Here is a 20,209-nt window from a genome sequence, read left to right as displayed (position 1 = left end):
TTGAATTCGAGGATGTAGAGCTAAGAACCTTGAGGTCCAATAACTATCAACTAGAAGGTATATTTTCTGTTGGGGACAAATCCCCATATGATGGCAATGACTTTGCATTGGTAAGGGAAATAATACTTTCATGCCTTCATGGTTTTTGCCCTTTTTCTGTCTCACCAAAATCAAGACTCAGGTCATGTGCACATTTATCAAGAAAACACCTTTTTTTCCCTCCAGAAAATAAAAAGGCCCTGGAGGACAAGTGTAGTGCATTGAGGTCTGTGAAAGCCACAAAGGAAGCAAAATTCAAACAGCTGAAGGAGAAAGCACATAACCTGGAAGAATTCTATGAACAAAGAAAAGTGCCTACAAAAAAGTAAGATGGGGGCGCCTGGGTGGCTCAGTGGGTTGAACGTCCGATTTTGGCTAAAGTCATGATCTCATGGTCCATGAGTTCGAGCCCCATGTCGGGCTCTGTGTTGACAGTTCAGAGCCTGGAGCTTACTTTGGATTCTATATCTCCCTCTGCCCCTCCCCAACTCGCACTCTGTCTCTATCAAAAAATGAATAAACATTAAAAAAATTTAGAAAAGTAAGATGTTCATGTGAGAACCGTCACAAGGACTGCATTGTAAGGGAGAACGTGGCAGCCAGTAGAGAAAATTATATTTCTTTTGGAACTGGGCCCAGAGTATTTTTGCCCAATGCATTCAGTAGAATTGTGCCTTCCCTTCCTACCTTGCTTTCTGTAACATAACCTGAATTTTCCTTTCTGTCCTAAGTGCTTGTCACACATTGTGTCATGTATTTGGGGTGGAAGAGGGAAGGTACCATCGTTAATAACTTTAATACCTGGACCCACTCTGGATCCACCTACACTGTTCTATAGGTTTCAATTGCATCACACTGTTTTGTCACCCAGCAATTAGGTCATTTTTGTTCAGGACCAGACATGGGTCAAAATGTGTGGGGAAAAAATGGAATTATCTTGCTGCAGAAACAATGGAAGTTGCTTTCTGGAAAGTGGGTACGGGTACCAGCAGTACTGGATCCCTGCATCCATTCTGCCAGTGAGATTGTTCACTGCAGACCCAATCCCTCAGAAAGTCAAGTTGTTTCCTGTCCCCTGATTTTTTAAGTGTAACTCTTCTGAGTCTTGACCAAAGCCCGCAGCTTCACTAGGACTCATCTTTGCTGGCCACCCCTGAACTACACTTGTTTACTTCTAAGTCTGTGCCCATAAAGTTGTTCAGCTTCTTTCCCATTCACATGTATGCCCCCCACATCAATGATGAGTCCTAGGGAGTTTGGGTCCAACTCCCCGGCTGGCTTTGTCCTGGGCTTCCTTCTTCTCCATCTTGGTCTTGTGTGTCTTCATGGGGTTGTTAGATATTTGGTACATTCAGTCACATGTTTCTTCCTTTGTACAGTATTTCCTTTTGTTCTCAGGAGGAGATGGGGGACTTTAGAGTCCCTCACTCATGTTGGAAAGTGAAGTCTTCCTTCTCTTCCCTGGAGACTTACCTTTATGTTAGTCCTTCCCACAGCTGGGGTTAGGGCTTGCTCTGTCTCACTGGCATCTTGTTTTTGTTAATTCGTAAGCTCTTTCTGTGAGTGGGTACAGCACCCTGACCACCTCTCTATATTCAACCCCTTACAACAGAGCCACTACATTACAACCACTCCAGAAATCATTTGCTGAAGGACTACCTGAGAGGCCAGAAGGAAATGCATGTGCCTTTCTCTGTCTAGTGCTTTTGTGTCATTTTCTAAGAGATTTTCAATTTTGCATGGTAGTGCCATTTCATGGCCCTCGTCTTTGCAACCCTGGGAAACATGGTGAGGATATAAGTTATAGAAGAATAGAGGTTTATGATAAAAGACACTTATCACATGATGAGTTAGAGAAAGATTGAAAATGGGAAGGAATTCTATGAACTCTGAACCCTACAGGCATGGGATAATGAGTAAGGAAACGATGTAACAATAGCTTTGATCCTACTGTACATTGATAATCATGGGCAAAGTGTTTCATGTGTAAGAATAAATTGTACCAGGGGACAGATATGAGGTTGTTGGGAACGTGGGCAGATTATTTAAAATCATACCCAATATTGGGCCTTATCTGACAAGAGCAATTGTAACTCACAGGCAACAAATTGAACAAACATGGGAACAGCTGCAGCAGGCAGAGCTCACCTTTAGATACCAGGTAACCTCAGTTCTGCCTGACATACTGAACCCTTAGCACCTCATGCAGGTGAGTGTAGTGGTCCTTGGAATCCCTAACCACGGGCTTTTTTCATTGTTGGCTTTTTCAGATCGCAGTTCATGAGAAGAATGCTCAGGACAACGAGGTAAGTATTTTCTTTTTTCCTCCTCTTTCTTTGGTGCACAGTCTGGCAAGACTGAAGGTGGATGTGTTGTTTCTCCCCCAGATCAAGACTCAGATGTGGGACAGGGAGATGGCAGAGCAGGGCAGGGACATTGCCTACTTGAAATACAGGTGTGGTCATTTGACTTGCGTTTTTATGGGTGTTTCCAGGGATGATGCCCCGCACTGTTTGTTGTCTAGTAGACGACGTGGTGTTGCAACTCTTATACAAGTCCATTATTTTTCTGTATCCAGGACTGGACAGGATGGAAGCAAAGAGGCTGCCTGAGGGATACACGAGGCAGAAACCAATGGCTGCAAGACCAGAGATGTAGAACCCTCCCAGGAGAGGTAAGGAGCACGTTGTGATGTGCTGCAGTCTAATTTCTGCTGTGCAGCCTGTTCCTGTGGATGATAATCATGTGGTCTGGAAAGAATCACAAGCACTAAGGACAGCAGGTGGTCTCAAGGGGTGACAGAAGGGTGTTCTCCTCTGGTGCCACAGGCAGTGAGGTACTTGTCCCTGTGACTGGTGGAGCTCATGACCCTCCTCTGACTGTGACCCTCCCACCTCCTCTAGCATCCCTCTGTCTGAAGAGTCTGGAAAGGATGACAGGACATGGGCCTCATCCTTATTCCCACCTGGACTCAATGTGAAGACTTTAGTTTATTTGAGGAGAAGGTCATTTATTCACTATTTTTAACTGTGTTTATTTTTGTTTGTTTCTGTGAACTGTAGCTGTACATCCCTAAATTCAAGTTCCATATAGCTTAGCTTAGTCCTCTGATGTTATCAGTGCAACTCTGCATCTTCACTGCTAAATTCTCATAGTTTTCCTTTTCTCAATAGTGTAAAATTAGTCTTTTGTCATATAATAACTGCTCTCATGTGGAAGGCAGCTTGTAGATAAGCTGAGAGATTGAACAATTTGTCTAAAGTCTGAAGAAATGCACCCTTCTTGAGGATTCATTGAGGATATACACCAAACCAGTATTCTAAATTTTATTCTTTTTTTTTTTTTAAGTTTATTTATTTTGAGAAAGGTGGAGACAGAATGCCAAGCAGGCTCCACACTGTCAGTGAGGAACCCAACACTGGGCTTGAATTCACAAGCTGTGAGATCATGACCTGAGCCCAAATCAAGAGTCGGATGCTTAATACAAGCACCCTCATATTTATTCTTGATGTGTAATGAAATCGTGATTTCCCATGATGTATACTGAGAAACCTCTGTTTTACTGATGAATTCTAAATTGCTAGTTGTGCCTGACCTGTCCACAGTTATTTGATTAATTACAAAACAACATGAACTAGGGCACTGTGAGGTATTTATCAAGGTGAGGGGATGGTTCTCCTCCTTATCCTTGGGGGTCACCTGAGGCATGTGGAATACCCTCTGCCTCTGGTCAGGGACTTGAGTGTAGGGAAAAGTTTAAGATATTTGAGGAATGAGATGAGGGATTGTTTTCATCCTCTAAAAGCAGAATAAACCTGTGTCCCTTCTAGGGTCTTTAGTAGATCGAGAAACTGCTAAAACCTCTGTGAGTTACAGTGGCTCTGACAGTACCAAGAATGCAGACAAGGACAGGGTAAATACCGGGGCCATTCTCAGTTGTAACTCTTTTGGGAAACCCTCATCTTTATGTACAGCACGTTCTCCTGGCCTTGTCTTGTTTTGCGCGATGTGTGATATGTCTGTCTGTTCTTTGTTTTCCAAATGCACACTCATAACCTAGGAGCCCACAGGCTTCTCAATTTTTAGTCTGTAAGCTTTCTGTGCTAAGTTTAGAAGCCCAGAACGCTTAGAGACTGAGTACCTTAAGGTTTCTCTGTGAGTTTCGGGAAATAATGAGAGGAGGATGACCCCACACTCCAAACAGAAGTCTCCTGGCCTGGGTGACCCCTTCCAGACCTCACCTCTGTGGGAACAGTGTGGCTGCTGTGTCTTCCTTTCCTGATTCTAGCTAGGAGATGAACCTGTTAGAAATGACATCATGTCTCCAACTTTATATTTTGTGCCCTGTGCCATTTAGAGTGGTCCTAGATAAAGTCAATGTCGTCACTCATCACCTTCCCATCTTTGTTGGTAAATGACTTGTCTGGAATCCTTCCAGCTATACCTTAGGTAAAAATAGTTTGCACACTGTGTCCTTCAATTGTGTTTATATGAATAGTTTCTGGTCGTGTCCCCAGTCACTGTTAGAGCTGATACAGTCTCATGACACATACCAGGAGTTTTATACCAAAACGCTTGCATGAAATCTGTTATGTGAATTTCTCCGTTTTTTTTTTTCTGTTGCACATAATTACTCTGTGTCCAGTAGTATGCTTAAAGTCAGAATTCCCTATGAATTAAGATGAACACATCTGAGCTTTGTCGACATTCACCACAAGTAACTTGTTCCTCACAGAAGACTCTCATTCCCCTGCAAGATCCCAGGCATCCTCCACTCCCTAGAGGTCTCAGAGGCCTTTGACAACACTTCAAGAGGGAAGACTCCTTTCTCAGGGAGAAGAACAGAGAACGCACAGTGAGGGTCTGGCTGCAGAACTTTTTGCCAGGAGTGGCTGTGATTCCATGAGCAGAATATGAGCCATGTACTCCCACTCATTTTTTTTGGTGTGTGTGTTCTTAATATACCAAAAGCAGAGCATCTGGGGTCGCCATAGAGGAGGGATGCAGGGTGAACCTGGACATCGATGGCTGCCTGTCTGGAGAATGCTACTTCATTAGTCTGTAATTACTTCTGTTAACCCTCTAGGACAGGATGCTTGCCATTTTACTTCTGCAGACATGGACAGTGATGTGTGGTGGCAGTAGATTACCCTTTTACATCTACTACCCCAAGCTGTAGGTGGTATCCAGTGACAGGGACAGAGTTTTCAGGTACTGATGCTACTCTCTTGGATCCTGGTGGCAGAGAAGGTGGCAGGTGCTGACACATTCTTCTCTGGGTTACAGCTGCTTTTGGTATTGGTTCTCTTGTCTGGCATATGGATGTAGCTGTCACTTCTGTTCTGCAGGGCAGTCTGGATCCTGGGGACCTCCTCCGTTAACTGGACGATTCTGCATGCCCTACCTTAGAGACGCTCCACCCCCATGGACTATTAGGCACGTCCACCTCCTGAACCCTGCTGGCCCTGGGGCCACCCAGAACCCCTCTACCTGCAACACTTGGTAAGATGATCTGAGCACTAGGAGGTGACTTGTAAAACACACTCACCTTATTTTTGTTGCTGTTAGGTCTTGGGCCAAGGTGCAGAGGCGGTACCACAGACCATTGTGATGCAAGGGGGATGTGTCTGCTGCCATTACCACATTCCTCAAGTTTCTCAGGATCTCATCTTTGTCATTTCCCCCACCATGTGTTTGTACAGGCATCTCTTGTGGAGAAGGAATGGGGCCGTATGCAGAAAAGCAGACATAGCGCTTCAGCAGAAATGCCTGTACACAGTCCACGTGCTGGGATCTGTGAGGCATGAGGCACAATGTAACGTATGTCCATATAGTTGTGTCCCCAGCCATCCATAGTTGTTCGATGAGTGATGAATACATCTGAATCAGGGCTTTTAGGTTATAAGGACTTCAAGTTATAAGGGATGGTTCTTCAACTTCTTCTTGGGGATCACCTGAGGCATGTGGGACACCCTGTGCATGTGATTTGGGATCTGACTGGGGCAAAGAGTTTAAGTTGTTGGAAGTATGAGGGGAGGGGTTTTTGTTTTTGATCTCCAAACAGTCTACTCAAAACAGAATAAACCTCCATCCCTTCTAGGGCTTTTTGCAGGTCCAGAATCAGGTGTCACACCCAAGAGTGACATCAACACTGGCTCTGCCAAAACTGCCGAGAAGCACAAAGTAAATGCTGTGGCCATTTTCCATTCTAAGTCTTTACGGACAGCCGCATCTTTCTGTACATGACACTCTCCTGCCATTGTCTCTGGTTTGTATGTCGTATGGTATGTCTGCTGGTTTTGTTTTTTTCCCAAATGCAAAACCTTTACCGCTGAGTCTACGGGCTTCCCTGTTTTCCACCTGGCATCTGTTTGTGGTAACTTGAATAGCTATGCGTGCCTAAGGGTGGGGACCATAGGGCTTTTCCAATGTGTTTCTGGAATAAATCAAGGAGGATGGCACTCCACTCCACTTGGAAGTCTCCTACCTTGCCTCATTCTTTGTGGATCTCCTCAATGTAGAATCATTGATCTTGCTGTTTCTTCCTCTCCTGTTTCCTTCTATTGAGGGTTTTACCATGGTCAGAGAAATCTGTGGGCATCCTTATAATTTGAAAATGCGAACTGCCTTCACTCCAACTTATATTTTTCTATGTGTCATTTAGAATGGTCTTAGACAAAATAAATTTCATACCCATCAGCATTTTGGTAAACATGCTGTCCAGAATCCCTGCAAGTGTGCCCTGGGCATAAATACTCTGAACTACAAGAGATGGCATATTTGTCATAGAAAACAAGCACTGAAACTTAAGTTTTGAAGAGAAAAAATCCAAAATTACCTGTATGGCAAGTTCCCACCGTGTTCTTCATTTGTGTTCACATGAGCACATTCTCTCGTGTCCTGTGTCACAGGTACAGCTAAAACATGGAAACTTACACCAGACATCAAAGTGCATTTGTGTTAATTTTGTTTTTTAGAATTTCAGCTCATTTTTCCAGAGGACATAATTACTGTGCAAAATATACTGCACTTAAGCTGAGAAGTACCTCAGAAGTAAAATAAATTAGCTGAACCCAACTAACATGTATAGGTTACCTGTGTCTCTAAGAGCATGCTTTCCCAGGTCCTCTGCAGGCCCTCAGGATCCCCATCTCCCCATGTGTCTCTGTGCCCATGGATAGCACTTCCAGAAAGGAGGAGACCCCATTGTCAGGACAGAAGTAGTTTGGGCACAGGCTTAGAGGCAGAGCTTTGAGCCACGAGGGCTGTGATTCCATGTGTGGACACTGGCATTGTCATTCCTTCTCATTCTGTAGTTCTTCACATACACCTTAAACAGCCTCTGTGGTGGAGGGGGATGAAGGGTGGAGGGTGATCCTGGACACAGATGTCTTCCTATCTGGAATATGCTACTTTGTTAATTTGGGATTCAGTCTATAAATCTAGGAAAAGGGCCCTTGCCGTTTCTACATTTCCAGACACGTATAGACGCTAGTTTATCCCAATCACATCCATTCCCCACCCCAAAGCTGTAAGTGGAACCCAAAGTATGGGTAGAGATTTTGGCGCTGATGCTGCCCTCTTGGAACCTGGTGGTGGGGAAGCTAGTAGGATATGAACACTGCTTCTTTGGCTTTCTGCTTTTTGCTGGTGTTGGTGCTCTGTTTTGTCCTATGAACATACCTCTCATTTCTTTTCTGCAGGCTATTTTGTATGCAAGAGGGCCTGGTCCTTTCCCAGGATCACCTTGCAGGCTGTACCCCATGGACCACCCTTCACTACCAGTCATGGGCTATAGGCCACATCCCCCTCCTCCACCAGCTCCTCCACCTACTCTGTTTGTTAAGATGACCTGAACTGGATGGGTGGCTGGTAAAGTATATTCATCTTCTTCATGACTGACTTTGTGGCAATGATATAGAGATGGTTGTGAGTCTTGGCAACCCAACTACAAACTGCCTGAGGACACTGTAACATATCTCAAGTTTCTCAGGACATATACACAATGGGCAGTGTCCTTTCCCAGTAATAGAGTGAGCTATATGTTTCTCTTGTCAAATGAAAGAGGATTTTTTACACAAAAGCAGACGTATCAGCAGTACTGCTGCATATTTTGGAGACACAATGTTTTGGGTTCTGTAGAGAATGAGGAGCACCCCTAACTTTTAGAGCATCAGGTGTCCTGTGTGAAAGAGGGACATTCATTAAATGATGCAGACCTTGTGATCACCATAATGGAAACACCAGTGAAGGATCCAGTGCAAAAACAGGGGAACCTTGAATCATACAGGAATAGAAGGGAAGTTGAGCACAGTAAGCAAAGTTTGAGGAGGTGCAGAGGGGAGGGTGTTGGGGTCAGTGAGATGCAGTTGGAGGTCATTCCTGGCCACAGCCTGAGCAGGGAGTGTCAGGTCCATACGGAGCTGCTATGTGGGATCTCTCTCAGTGCACAATGCAGTGTTCGTGTGTTGCCAAAGTGCACGCAGGTAATGATCTAAAAAATATTATTGTCTCCCTGGATTTTCCTGAAGGTTCTGTATATTTGTGGGGGGGAAAAACCCTGGAGATATTGGGAATTTAACTTGGTCTTATGAAAATGCTCTATGCCCAAGTTCATATCCCTCAGTGAGACTAAAAGTGGAGACAGGATCTAGATCAGCTGAGTGCCTGCATTGGCCTTCAGCCTGGGTCAACCTACAGTTTAGGGCTGCCCAGATGCCACCCCTGCTAGACCCCTGACATCACCCTGACTACAGCTTTGCATCTCCTCAAACTTCTCTCACAATATCCTGAGGCTTTGCCTGTGTTCCTGCTATCTCAGCCCTAATACCAGTTCTCAGTGGGACCTACACAGAGTCTCAGCTGTGTTATCTGTGAAAAAAGGGGTAATATTTGTTTCTAAGAATAAGAGAAAAAGAAGACATTCAATACATAAAGCATCTGAAAAATCTCTGGGAAGTGTCCCCTCATGCTTCTCACAGTTTCAATGAAGATATCTCCACATAATGATCCTCCAAAACAGATGGTCACGGGAGTTCATTAAACTAAGACTGTTAACAACTCAGCCCAGGGAGGGGGAATCACTGTTTTAAAAAATAAGACAATGTCCCTCATTTTTCTAGTAAAATTCGGGCCCTGCCACACAATGAAAGCAAAGATAATTATGAGAATGTGTACATTCAGAGACCCAGATCTGAAGACAATCATTTTCTATTATACATAATCTCACAGATGCAGCCACACACTAAAGTGTTCATCTGAGGCCACAGCCACAGATAAACTACAGAAGACAGAATGCACATAGGAAAACATAAGATCAGAGGGAAATAAACCAAAATCTCTTTGCCTTATAGGACAACTCTTTTGAAAATTGAAGAGGACTGTGCACGATGACAGACAATGGTGATTATATATACATTTTAAGAAGGTGTCAGATTTACCTGAAATCTTTCCCTGCCCATCCTGTCCTCTCCACTTTGTCCTTCCTAGTGTCCCCTAATCTACCTTTCATTGTTTTGTCTGTGTGTCAGTGTCTGCTTCTAGGACCATCTACTCTCACTCCCCATCGAGTGCACACAGTGGGGTTCCTGTACACACAGGTAACAAACAGACAGAAATGGTGGTGATGGAGGATAGAAGCAAGATCACCCTTTGTGCAGGGGAGGCCAAGGGAGTTTTCTGGGGGTGATGGGAACTTCCTATATCTAGATTGATGGGGTGCTTATGCTCATTTATTTTGGAAATATTCCCTGACTCCATGGTGCCTTGGGGTCAGATAGACAGGTATCTGTCCTTAGGAGATGGCTGAGTTCTAATGGTGGAGAAGGATGAGGGACCAGCAGTGACTGTGGAGAGGAGTGAGGGTCAGACCCACGCCCAGGATGCCAGGTCTCCACAGACAGCACCACGTGTAGGAGGACTCTGAGGAGCAGAGATATCTTGAACAGACCCATGAACTACATAATCCTCCTGCACTTTCCTCACTGAGCGATGACCAGAGCAAAGGCCAGCAGCTGGAGGACACCCTGATCATGGCTGGAGTGGAGCAGTGGGCCTGGGGGATTGAGTCTAGGAAAGGGACAGGCAGAAGGTAGTGACAGGGAGTTTGAGAGATAAAGGGATAGTGACAGGGAGTTTGAGAGATAAAGGGAAGAGGAGAGAAGGGAATTTTTTCTACTGACTTCACCCACATTTCTGTGTGACCAAAAGGAGATCCTTGTCTCCCAGGGAAGGGAAGAGGGCTGGCAAAAAGACAGAGTGACATTCTCAGCTCAAGTACCCAGGATATCTGCCTTGCTCTTGAGTACCTAACACAAGAAGCACGTGCTTTCTCTCATGATTGGAACTGCAGCTCATACCATTTAGTGAAAATCAATCCAATTATGAATTCCTCAGCATTAAAGTATTGCAACAAAATTAAGTGAACATACTGAAAGATACAACACAGGATAACATCCAAAGATAGATCAACTGCAATACTACCGGAATACAGTCTATTAGAAAAGGAGGTAGGTACCCCAGTGCAGGCATTCAGATACCTGGGCAATATCTGAAAAGGTAAAAAAAAATGTAGTCCTTACTTCAAAAGCAACATTAGCGCTAGACACAAAGGGATCATGATTTAAGGTTTAGAGAGAAACCATATGACTTCATGGTGCTGTACCCATAGATCAAGTTTCATCAAATTATACCCTTTAACTTGAGGCTATTTGTTATATGTAAATTAAACCTCATTAAAGAGAATTTCAAAACACAAAATACTAGAAGCAAATGTGGGAAATTTCCTTTCTAATCCTGAAGTGCATGGGTGATATGAGTCTGTCTGCCCATGTCTCAAAAATCCAAAATAATAAGACATTTAAAAAATTAATAATAGCAGAGTAAGTGGGCCCTGAGCTCACCCTGTCCCATGTTTTCAACTACATAACTTCCACCTCCAAGTCCATGAACCAGAGAATGATCCAAAGACTGGAAGAAAAACTCCACACCTAAATAGACAGAAGCTGCATCAGAAAGGTTAGGAAGGTCAGAAAGGTGGAGGCTGGCTGCCTGCAGAATGGGCAGAGAAAGTGAGCCCTCACACCAGGGAGCTGACACAGGGAAGACTAATCTCCATAACATTGGGCATTAAAACCCAGAGGGGCTGAATTCCCTTGAGTTTAGATCCTGGAGGTTTGGAGGTCAGCTGACCCAGCACTGGGTGATCCAGGAGGATGAGTGATAGCCAGGTCGCTGCCTGTGTAGAGAGGCAACATAAACATGGCATTTTACACAATGCCAAGGCAACAGGACACAGATGTATTCATGCTGATTCCTGAGTGTGTTGGAGGACTTCTCCAACAATGAGGGAGATCACAGGCACCATTCTTCTCCCCCAGCCTCCCAGAATAAGCATAGAATCACCCACCAGAGTGTGAGGCTGCACAGACACTTGCTACCTAACCTGTTAGCAGTGTGCCAGTCCCAAGGGTTCACTGGGGGACTCACCACACCAAGCCAGCTGGTCTCAGAGCAAACATTCTTAAAACCACAAGGGCACCCTGTCCGACAAGCTGCATGCATAGCTGCCACAGCACGCTGTGCACATCTGTACCTCACCCAGCTGTGCACATCCAGGCACCCTCATCTGTCTCACCCAGCCACATGTCCCCAGGCACCAACACACTCTGTGCATATCCTCAAGCCCCTAGATTCCACCGCTGGTCCACAGCCCCCAGCCACCAAAGGACATCAGGAACTCTAGCATAGGACTAGTAGCCCTGTGCAATTTTGCTAACACTCCTACCCTGCTCCCAAGTTACCCAGTGGGCATAACACCCCACAGCTTACCTGCCTGGGTCCCACTGACACCACTGAGAGCAAACACAGCCCACAACAGGCACGCAATCAGTGCAGACACCTGCACTGAAAGGAAAAGTAACCCAGACACAACAGCATGGAGTGAGCAATACCCATACGATATCCTCCTGAAGGTCCAGGTCCTATAAATGGAGACGTGCACTGCTGAGAACCCCAGGACCTCTTCTTCATAACATCGTTAATTTCAAGAGCAGAAGGCACAGCTGACTTTCTTAATACAGAGAAATAGAGCCAGAGAGACAGACAAAATGGGGACACAGAGATGTTTATCCACAATGAAAGACTTAGTCAAAGCCACAGCCAGAAATGTAAGCCAAAGAGATATAAGTAACATACCTGATATAGAATTTAAAGCAATGATCATAAGGAGACTCATTGGAGTTGTGAAACGTGTAGAAGAGTGCGACCCCTGACATAGAGATATGATATAACACAGTAGACACTGAGGACACAATGAAGGAGAAACACGCTTGCTGGAATGAACAGAGGGATGGAAGAAGCAGTGGAACACACTAGTGACCTCGAAGACTGAGTGATGGAAATTAATCACGCTGAACCAAAGAGAGAGAACAGAATTCTGCAACGTGAGATGAGACTAAGGGAGCTCAGTGAATACAGGAAAGATAATAGTAGTCATATTGTAGAAGTCCCAGAAGGAAGAGAAAGTGGGGCGGAAAATTTATTTGAGGAAATAATAGCTGAAAACGTCCCTAATTGGGGGAGGGAAACAAACATCCACATCCGGAGGACCACAGAATTCCCATCAAAATCAACAAAATCAGGCCAACACACAAACATATTGTAAGAAAACTTGCAAATTGTAGTGACAATAAAGAAAAACTCTGAAAAGCAGCAAGACAAAAGAGACCTTAACATAGAAGGGAAGACCCATAAGGCTAGCTACAGATTTCTGAGTAGAAACTTGGCAAGCCAGAAGAGAGTGACATCACATATTCAAAGTGCTGAATGGAAAAATCAGCAGCCAAGAATACTCTATCCAGCAAGGCTATCATTCAGGATGAAGGAGACACAGACACTCCCAAACAAAAACTAAAGGAGTTTGCACCACTAAACCAGTGCTGCAAGAAATATTACAAGGGAATCTTTGAGTGGAAAGGAGAGACCGACAGTGACGGTATAGACGTAGAAGACACATCAAGTAAAAAATGAATATTTCTGTAAAAAATCAGTTAAGGAATTCAGAGAAATGGATTTGAAATATAATAACTTCTACCAAATTCCTAAGGGGGAGAAAATAATGGGTGCAAAGGTAAATGACCATCAGCTTAATACAAACTGCTAAATGCAGAAGAGGTTATATAAACACCTAACAGTAACTATATACTAAAAACCAGTCATAAATATGCTAAGAATAGAGATAAAGATATCAAAATATATCACTAAAGAAAGTAAGAAAAACATGAAAGAAAAGCAAGAAATGATCAGAGAAAATCATTAGAAACCACAACAGAACAGGCAATAAAATGGCAATACGTACATACATATCAATCATTACTTTGAAGGTAAATGGAGTGAATGCTCCAATCTAGAGATGTAGGGTGTAAGAATGGATGAAAAAACAAAACAGATTTAGATGCCTACAAGTGACCCACTTTACACCTCAGGAATGATAGTGATAGGATAGAGAAACATTACACAAATGAATGTCAAAAGAAAGCTGGAGTAGCAATACTTGTATCAGAAAAAATACACTTAAAAAAAAAGTACATAACGAGACAAAGGAGGACACTATATAACAGTAAATGGTACAACCCAAAAGGAAGATATAACAACTGTAAATATATCCCATAATTAAGTGGGATTTATTCGCAAGCTACAAAGGTGGTTCAATATTCGCAAATCAATGTGATACAATATATCAACAGGAGAAAGGATGAGAACCATATGATCCGGGCATCTGGGTGGCTCAATCCTTTAACAGTCTGACCTCAGCTCAGGTCATGACTTCATGATTCGTGAGTTCAACTCCCGCGTCAGACTCTATGTTGAAAGCTCAGAGCCAAGAGCCTCCTTCGAATTCTGTGTCTCCCTCGCTCTCTGCCCCTCCCCTGCTCATGCTCTGCCTCTCTCAAAATTAATAAACGTTAAAAGAAAAGAACCATACGGTCATTTCAATACATGCAGAAAGGAGAATTTGACAAAGTACAACATCTATTCATGATTGTAACCCCCTAAAGTACAGGGAACATACATCAACGTAGTAAAGGTTATCTATGAAAACCCTGAAGTTATAATCAACCTTAATGGGGAAAATCTGAGAACTTTTCCTGTAAGGTCAGGAAGAAGACAAGGGTGATTACTCTTACCACTTTTAATAAACAAATTACTGGAAATCCTAGCCACAGCCAGCAGACAAATGAAACGAAACAAAATGAAACGAAACGAAATAAAATAAAGTAAAATAAAATAAAATAAATAAAATACAAACAAATCCAAATCTGGAAGAAGTGAAACTTTTACACTTTGCAGATTACATGACACTATAGAAAACCCTAAAGAGTCCACCCAATAACTGCTAGAACTGATAAATGAATTCAGCAATATCACAGGAAACAAAATCATTGTACAGAAATCTGTTGCATTTGTAGACAATACTGAAGCAGTAGAAAAAGAAATTAAGAAAACAGTCCCATTTACAGTTGTACACCAAATAAGGTATCTATGAATAAATCTAACCAAAGTGGTGAGGGACGTATACTCTGAAAAGTATAAAACAGTGATGAAAGAAATTCAAGATGACACAAAGAAATGGAAGGGCATTCCATACTTATGGATCAGAAGTACAAATATAGTGAAAATGTCTATAGTTTCCAAAGCAACTGACACAATTAATGCAATTTCCATCAAAATACCAACAGCAGTTTTCACAGAATGAGAACAGTCCTAAAATTTGTATGGAACCAAAAAAGACCCCAATCTTCAGAGTAAACAACCTTTATGTGAAGTGAAAATTATGGATGGCATTATGCCTCTGGATCTTCTGCTCCAAAACACAGTAACTCTGGCCTAAGCATTTGAACAAATGTTAGACATATCCCAACCAAGGATCATTCTACAAAATACATTCTACAAACATACCCTCAAAACTTCGCAGATTATGAAAAATATGGAAAAAATCTAAAAATCGTCATGGCCAAGTGGAGCCTAAGGAGACAGGATGACTGTAATGTGCCAGCTGGGATGAGTCTGGGATAGAAGAGGTTAAAACCGAAGCAATCTGAATACAAATATAAATTTTACTTCACACTACCATATCTCTTTGGGATATTGATTGTTATTATGTACCAACTTATAGGACATCAATAGTCAGAAAACAGTCTGATGTATGTGGAGACTCAGCAATACCTTCCCAATTTTTCTGGTAACTAGAAACCCATCACAATGAAAAGATTATTAGTAATCACGGTTTTATGTTTTCAACACATAATATTATATGGCTAGTTCTAGTATTAGTTACTAGTGATGGCCATTTACCTATTCTTGTTGTTCTTACTATTGTTTAATTTAAATAATAGCATTCATGGTACAGAAAACTGAATGCATGATATGCAATTCATAGAAATATCTACTTTATATATTTTAAGATAATAACATGTATATACCACTGTATTATGTGGTATGTAAATTAAATGTTTTTCTGATCTTGAACGAGCATGTCAATGAATGGCTTTCCATAAAGGTGGTTATCCTAGATAATGAATGATACTCAGATTTTACAGGATGTACTTCACATCATGCCTGAACATTGTCAAAAATAAAAATATACACACGGCCAGATGAATCATTGTGACTGGCTCACTTATTTTAAAGAATCCTTGCTTTAATATTTTCACGCATATTTTTAGCAGGAATACAAGGGAATCAGATTATTTCCGAAAAAAAGAGATATTCAAAGACTGGAAGAATGATAGGGAGTTCAAGGGGTTTCAGAAGGAAGAGATGTGACCATGAATGGGGAGTCACAGGCAAGCAGCTTTCTCTGGGCCACTCTGACATGTTTGCATGATGATATGTGACTTGCCAAAGGGTTAGACCCAGAATTACAAGAGGGAAAGACAACACTTTAGGAAGAGGTGACTTGGAAAAGGTGCTTCTGTACCTAAGTGATGGCTCAGCAACCTCGCTGGGGTCCCTGGGTCAAAGACTTCAAAAGACCAGCAACCTAGACTCACAAAGATCTTAGTAACATAGATCAATGTAACTTAGAGACACAAAGATCTTAGAGCCACAGAGTTGATCTTCATCTTTGATTAGGAAATGGCCACAGTTTCACGGGATATGATCATTGGGCTGGCAGTAGATGGCTAAAATACTATTTAGGGGTATATTTTTAATAAAAAAATGGATTTGTAAAAATTTGGGTTTGGAATGTTAAGAAAAATCACAGGCCCAATGTTACTTATGTTAAGGCCCCATGTCACTAAATCTAATTTGATTCCTGCAGGAAAGTATCCTTTAACCAGGCAGCAAAGAATTTCCTAGCCAGTGCTGGAAATTTAACTGATAGATCCCTGACATTCCCCTCAGAGGAGTCTTGCCTAAATAGGGTATTCCATGCCACTATTTTTTTTTAGTTTATTTATTTTGAGAGCAAGAGAAAGAGGGCACACTCAAGGGAGGGGCAGGATGAGAGGGAAAGAGAGAATTCCACGACCACGAGGTCATGATCTGAGCCAGGGTCAAGAGTCAGACACTTAAGCCATCCAGGCACCCCGAGATTGTGAGGTTTTAAAGGTTAGCAGTCTTGCTGGGATACAGCCCCAAGGGCACTGGCCTACTCCTGAAGAGAAGGCAGCAAACAACTTGCAGGCAGATGGCATGGAAAGAGTGATCTGTACAATGCCTGGTGCACAGAGAGGGGAGATTATACACTTAATGTGGAGAGCATCCCTGAGAAGCAGTGTTCACAATGAGGGGACAAAGAGTTGGGACAGAGGAGCTGCGTGTGCCATTTCTCTGATCTGCCCTGCGCCCCCCCCCCCCCCCAGCATAAACACAGAGTCATCTGCTGGAAACAAGGCAATTCCCACACTGGCTGCCCAAGCTGCTTACACCAACCCCACCTTCCTGTGCTCTGGTGAGACTGGCCTTCTAGGTTATTCAAGCTTGCCTCAGTCTCAATGGAGCTGGCCCACTCCCTAGAAGACCAGTGGAAGCCCATGACCACACCACCTCTCTTGACCAGACAGTTCTGCAGGGCTTCACTTCTAGTGGCAGTCGTTTCAAGTCTCATTTAACAAGCAGATCGGAGCAGACCTAGATAAGTATCACCACATTCTGGCCAAGGACCATACATTGCCCATACAACTGGCCTGAAGGATAGTGCAGCCAGAATACAAAACAGTGCATGCAACACACACCACAGACACTCCCTGATGTGCCAGGCCCTGGACATTGGATGACCTCCTCTTCATAAAACCATTCAACTCACAGGCAGGTAACATAATGAGCTTTGGTAACACAGAGAAAGCAAATACTCAGCCAAAATGCCAAGACAAGAGGAAGGCATCCCAACTGAAAGAACAAGATAAGGTCATGGGCAGAGAAATAGAAGGAACACTTCCAAACTCATTCTAAGAGGCCAGCTTGGCCCTGGGTCCAAACTGGACAAAGACCCCACTAAAAAGGAAAACTACAGACCAATTTCCCTGTATGTTCCCTGTATGTTCATATATACATACGTATGTATATACAATGAAATATAACTCAGCTTCAAGAAGAATGAAATCTTGCCATTTGAAACTATGTGGATGGAGCTAGAATGTATTATGCTAAATGAAATATGTCAATCAGAAAGACAAATATATGATTTCACTCATGTGAAATTTAAGAAACAATACAGATGAAAACATGGGAAGGGGGCAGGAAAAGAGAAGAGTGGTAACAAACGACATGAGTCTCTTAATGATAGAGAAAAAAAAGTGAAGGTTGATGAAGGGAGATGGGTTGGCACTGGGCTAGATGGCGGACGAGTATTAAGGAGAACACTTATTGTGATGAACACTGGGTGTTGTATGTAAGAGATGAATCACTGAATTCTACTCCTGAATCCGAGAATGCACTGTATGTCAACTAAGACTTAAATTAAAAAAAAAAAAAAAAAAAGGCTGTAACAAGAGATGAAGACGGACACTATCTCATACTAAAGGGGATAACCAAACAAGAAGATCCAATGATTGTAAATTTTGATGCTCCCAACATGTGATCACCAAGTATATAAAACATTTAACAACAACCATAAAGGAACTCATTTATAATAATATAACGATAGTAGAAGACTTTAACACATCACTCACATCAAAGGACAGAACCTGTAAACAGAAAATCAATAAGGAAACAAAGGCTTTGAATGACACACTGGACCAGATGGGTTTAACAGATATGTTCGGAACACTCCCTACTAAAATGGCAGAGTACACATTCTTTTCAAGTGCACATGGGGCATTCTTCAGAACTGATCACATTCTAGGTCACAAAGCAGGCCTCAACAGGTACCCAAAGACAGAGATCAGGCCAAGCATCTTTTCTGACCACAAAGCTAGGAAACTTGATGTTAACCACACACACTCACACACACACACACACACACACACACACAAAGGGGGAAAGGCCACAAAAAAGGGAGGTTAAATAACATGCTGCTAAATGAATGGGTCAAACAGGAAATCAATGAGAAAATACACTGAAGCAAATGAAAGTGAAAATACACTGGTAAAAACCTTGGGAATGCAGCAAATGCAGTCTATGATGGAAGTATATAGCAGTACAAGCCTACCATAAAGAGCAAGAAAAACCTCAAACAATCCTAACTTACAACTAAAGGAATGAGAAGAACAGCAGAAAGAAGGAAATAATAGAGATTAAGGCAGAAATAAGGAATATAGAAACCAAAAAGACACTAGATCAAATCAATGAAACCAGGGGCTGGTTCTTTGAAAACAGTAATCAACTTGAAAACCTCCTAGGCAGACTTTTCACAAAGAAGAGAGAAAGGACTCAAGTAAATAAAATCACAAATAAGAAAGGAGACATAACAGTCAACACCACAAAAATACAGTTAGAAGATAATATGAAAAACTGTATGCAACAAATTGGACACTCTGAGAAAAATGGACAAATTCCTAGACCTGGTAAAAGAGGAGGTCCTCTTGCATCCATAGGGACCTACAGAACAGAAGTGACAGGTATGTTAGTATGACAGAAGCAGAACGCCCACAGGAGCTGAAACACAATGAAGCAGGTGTTGGCACCTGACCCCTTGTTCATTCATGGGTTCTAGTAGAACAGAGCATCAGTGCCAGAAAACTCCACCCTCCCACGAGGTCCCACCTACAGCCTGAAGGTACCAGATGGCACAAGGAAAAACTGTCGCCACACGTCACTGCCCATGTTTACAAATGAAGAAAACCAAGGAGTCCTATTCTAGAAGATTGATGGCAGTAATGCCAGTCTAATAAAGGAGCATATTCCAGAGAGGCAGGCATCTATGTCCAGGACACTTCTGGTGTCCTCTTCCACCAGATCTGCAGACTTTTTATTTGCACATTGAGATCAGACAGAACATGAAGGAATGAAAGAAAAGCCCAGCACCACACAGAGATTCAGGGTCACCCCAGGGTCAAAGCTCAACCTGCCATCCCATGCCTGTCCTCACTCTGCTTCCCTCCCTGACAAAGGCATCTTCTGTGCAAGGCCAGGGAGACCTCTGAGGAGATGGGGATTCCTGGAGTCCTGCAGGGGGCCTGGAAACGTGTTTTCTGAGAGAAACACATTACCTGTGCACATTCATTGGTCTCAAGTATGTTTATCTTAATTCACAGGTAATTCAGCTTTTAAATACAATATGAGTTGCAGACCTGTTTTGTCCCATTGTAAAAGAGAGGTAGAAATTCTACATAAAAGAATGAACAGAAACATGTCTCAATTTCAGGTGTAAAACTCCCATAAGGTACCATGAGACAAAGTACCAGTTACAACTGCTCCCAGGACACAAGAGAACCTGCTCATATAAACACAACTGAAGAACTTTGTGAGATACTGGCCTGCAGGTAATCACTGATTCTCTCCCTTCACGACTGCAGTTCCACGTACATTTTCGATTACACATGCCGCTTCTGAAAATTCAGAGTATTTCCACCTAGGGGACAACTGGAGAAATTCTCTATCGCACATTGACCAACACAGAAGGACCAGTAATGAATTCTGAAATTTATCTAAGAACACTCAACACTGCACAAAGCACACAATGTAATGTTGGAAAGAGTTGTTATCTTTTCCAGTCATGAGGCTC

The 20,209-nt window shown here is 42.7% G+C and overlaps 1 long non-coding RNA gene across 2 annotated transcripts; it reads left to right on the top strand.

Moving 5' to 3' along the window:
- The first annotated feature begins 1,918 nt into the window (after positions 1-1,918).
- On the top strand, positions 1,919-19,923 carry LOC113595564 (uncharacterized). Of its 2 annotated transcripts, none has more exons than XR_008296959.1 (6): positions 1,919-2,345; positions 2,427-2,494; positions 2,618-2,713; positions 3,870-3,952; positions 5,388-5,541; positions 7,017-19,923. It is a non-coding gene; the product is annotated as an uncharacterized LOC113595564 (long non-coding RNA). The 2 variants fall into 2 exon arrangements; XR_003416093.2 differs by lacking the exon at positions 7,017-19,923 and having other exon boundaries at positions 1,919-2,200; positions 2,310-2,345; positions 5,388-5,951.
- The last annotated feature ends 286 nt before the right edge of the window (positions 19,924-20,209 follow it).

Source organism: Acinonyx jubatus, chromosome A2, assembly GCF_027475565.1.
Source record: "Acinonyx jubatus isolate Ajub_Pintada_27869175 chromosome A2, VMU_Ajub_asm_v1.0, whole genome shotgun sequence".
NCBI classification, from domain to species: Eukaryota; Metazoa; Chordata; class Mammalia; order Carnivora; family Felidae; genus Acinonyx; species Acinonyx jubatus.
This window is presented reverse-complemented; position numbering and strand designations above follow the sequence as displayed.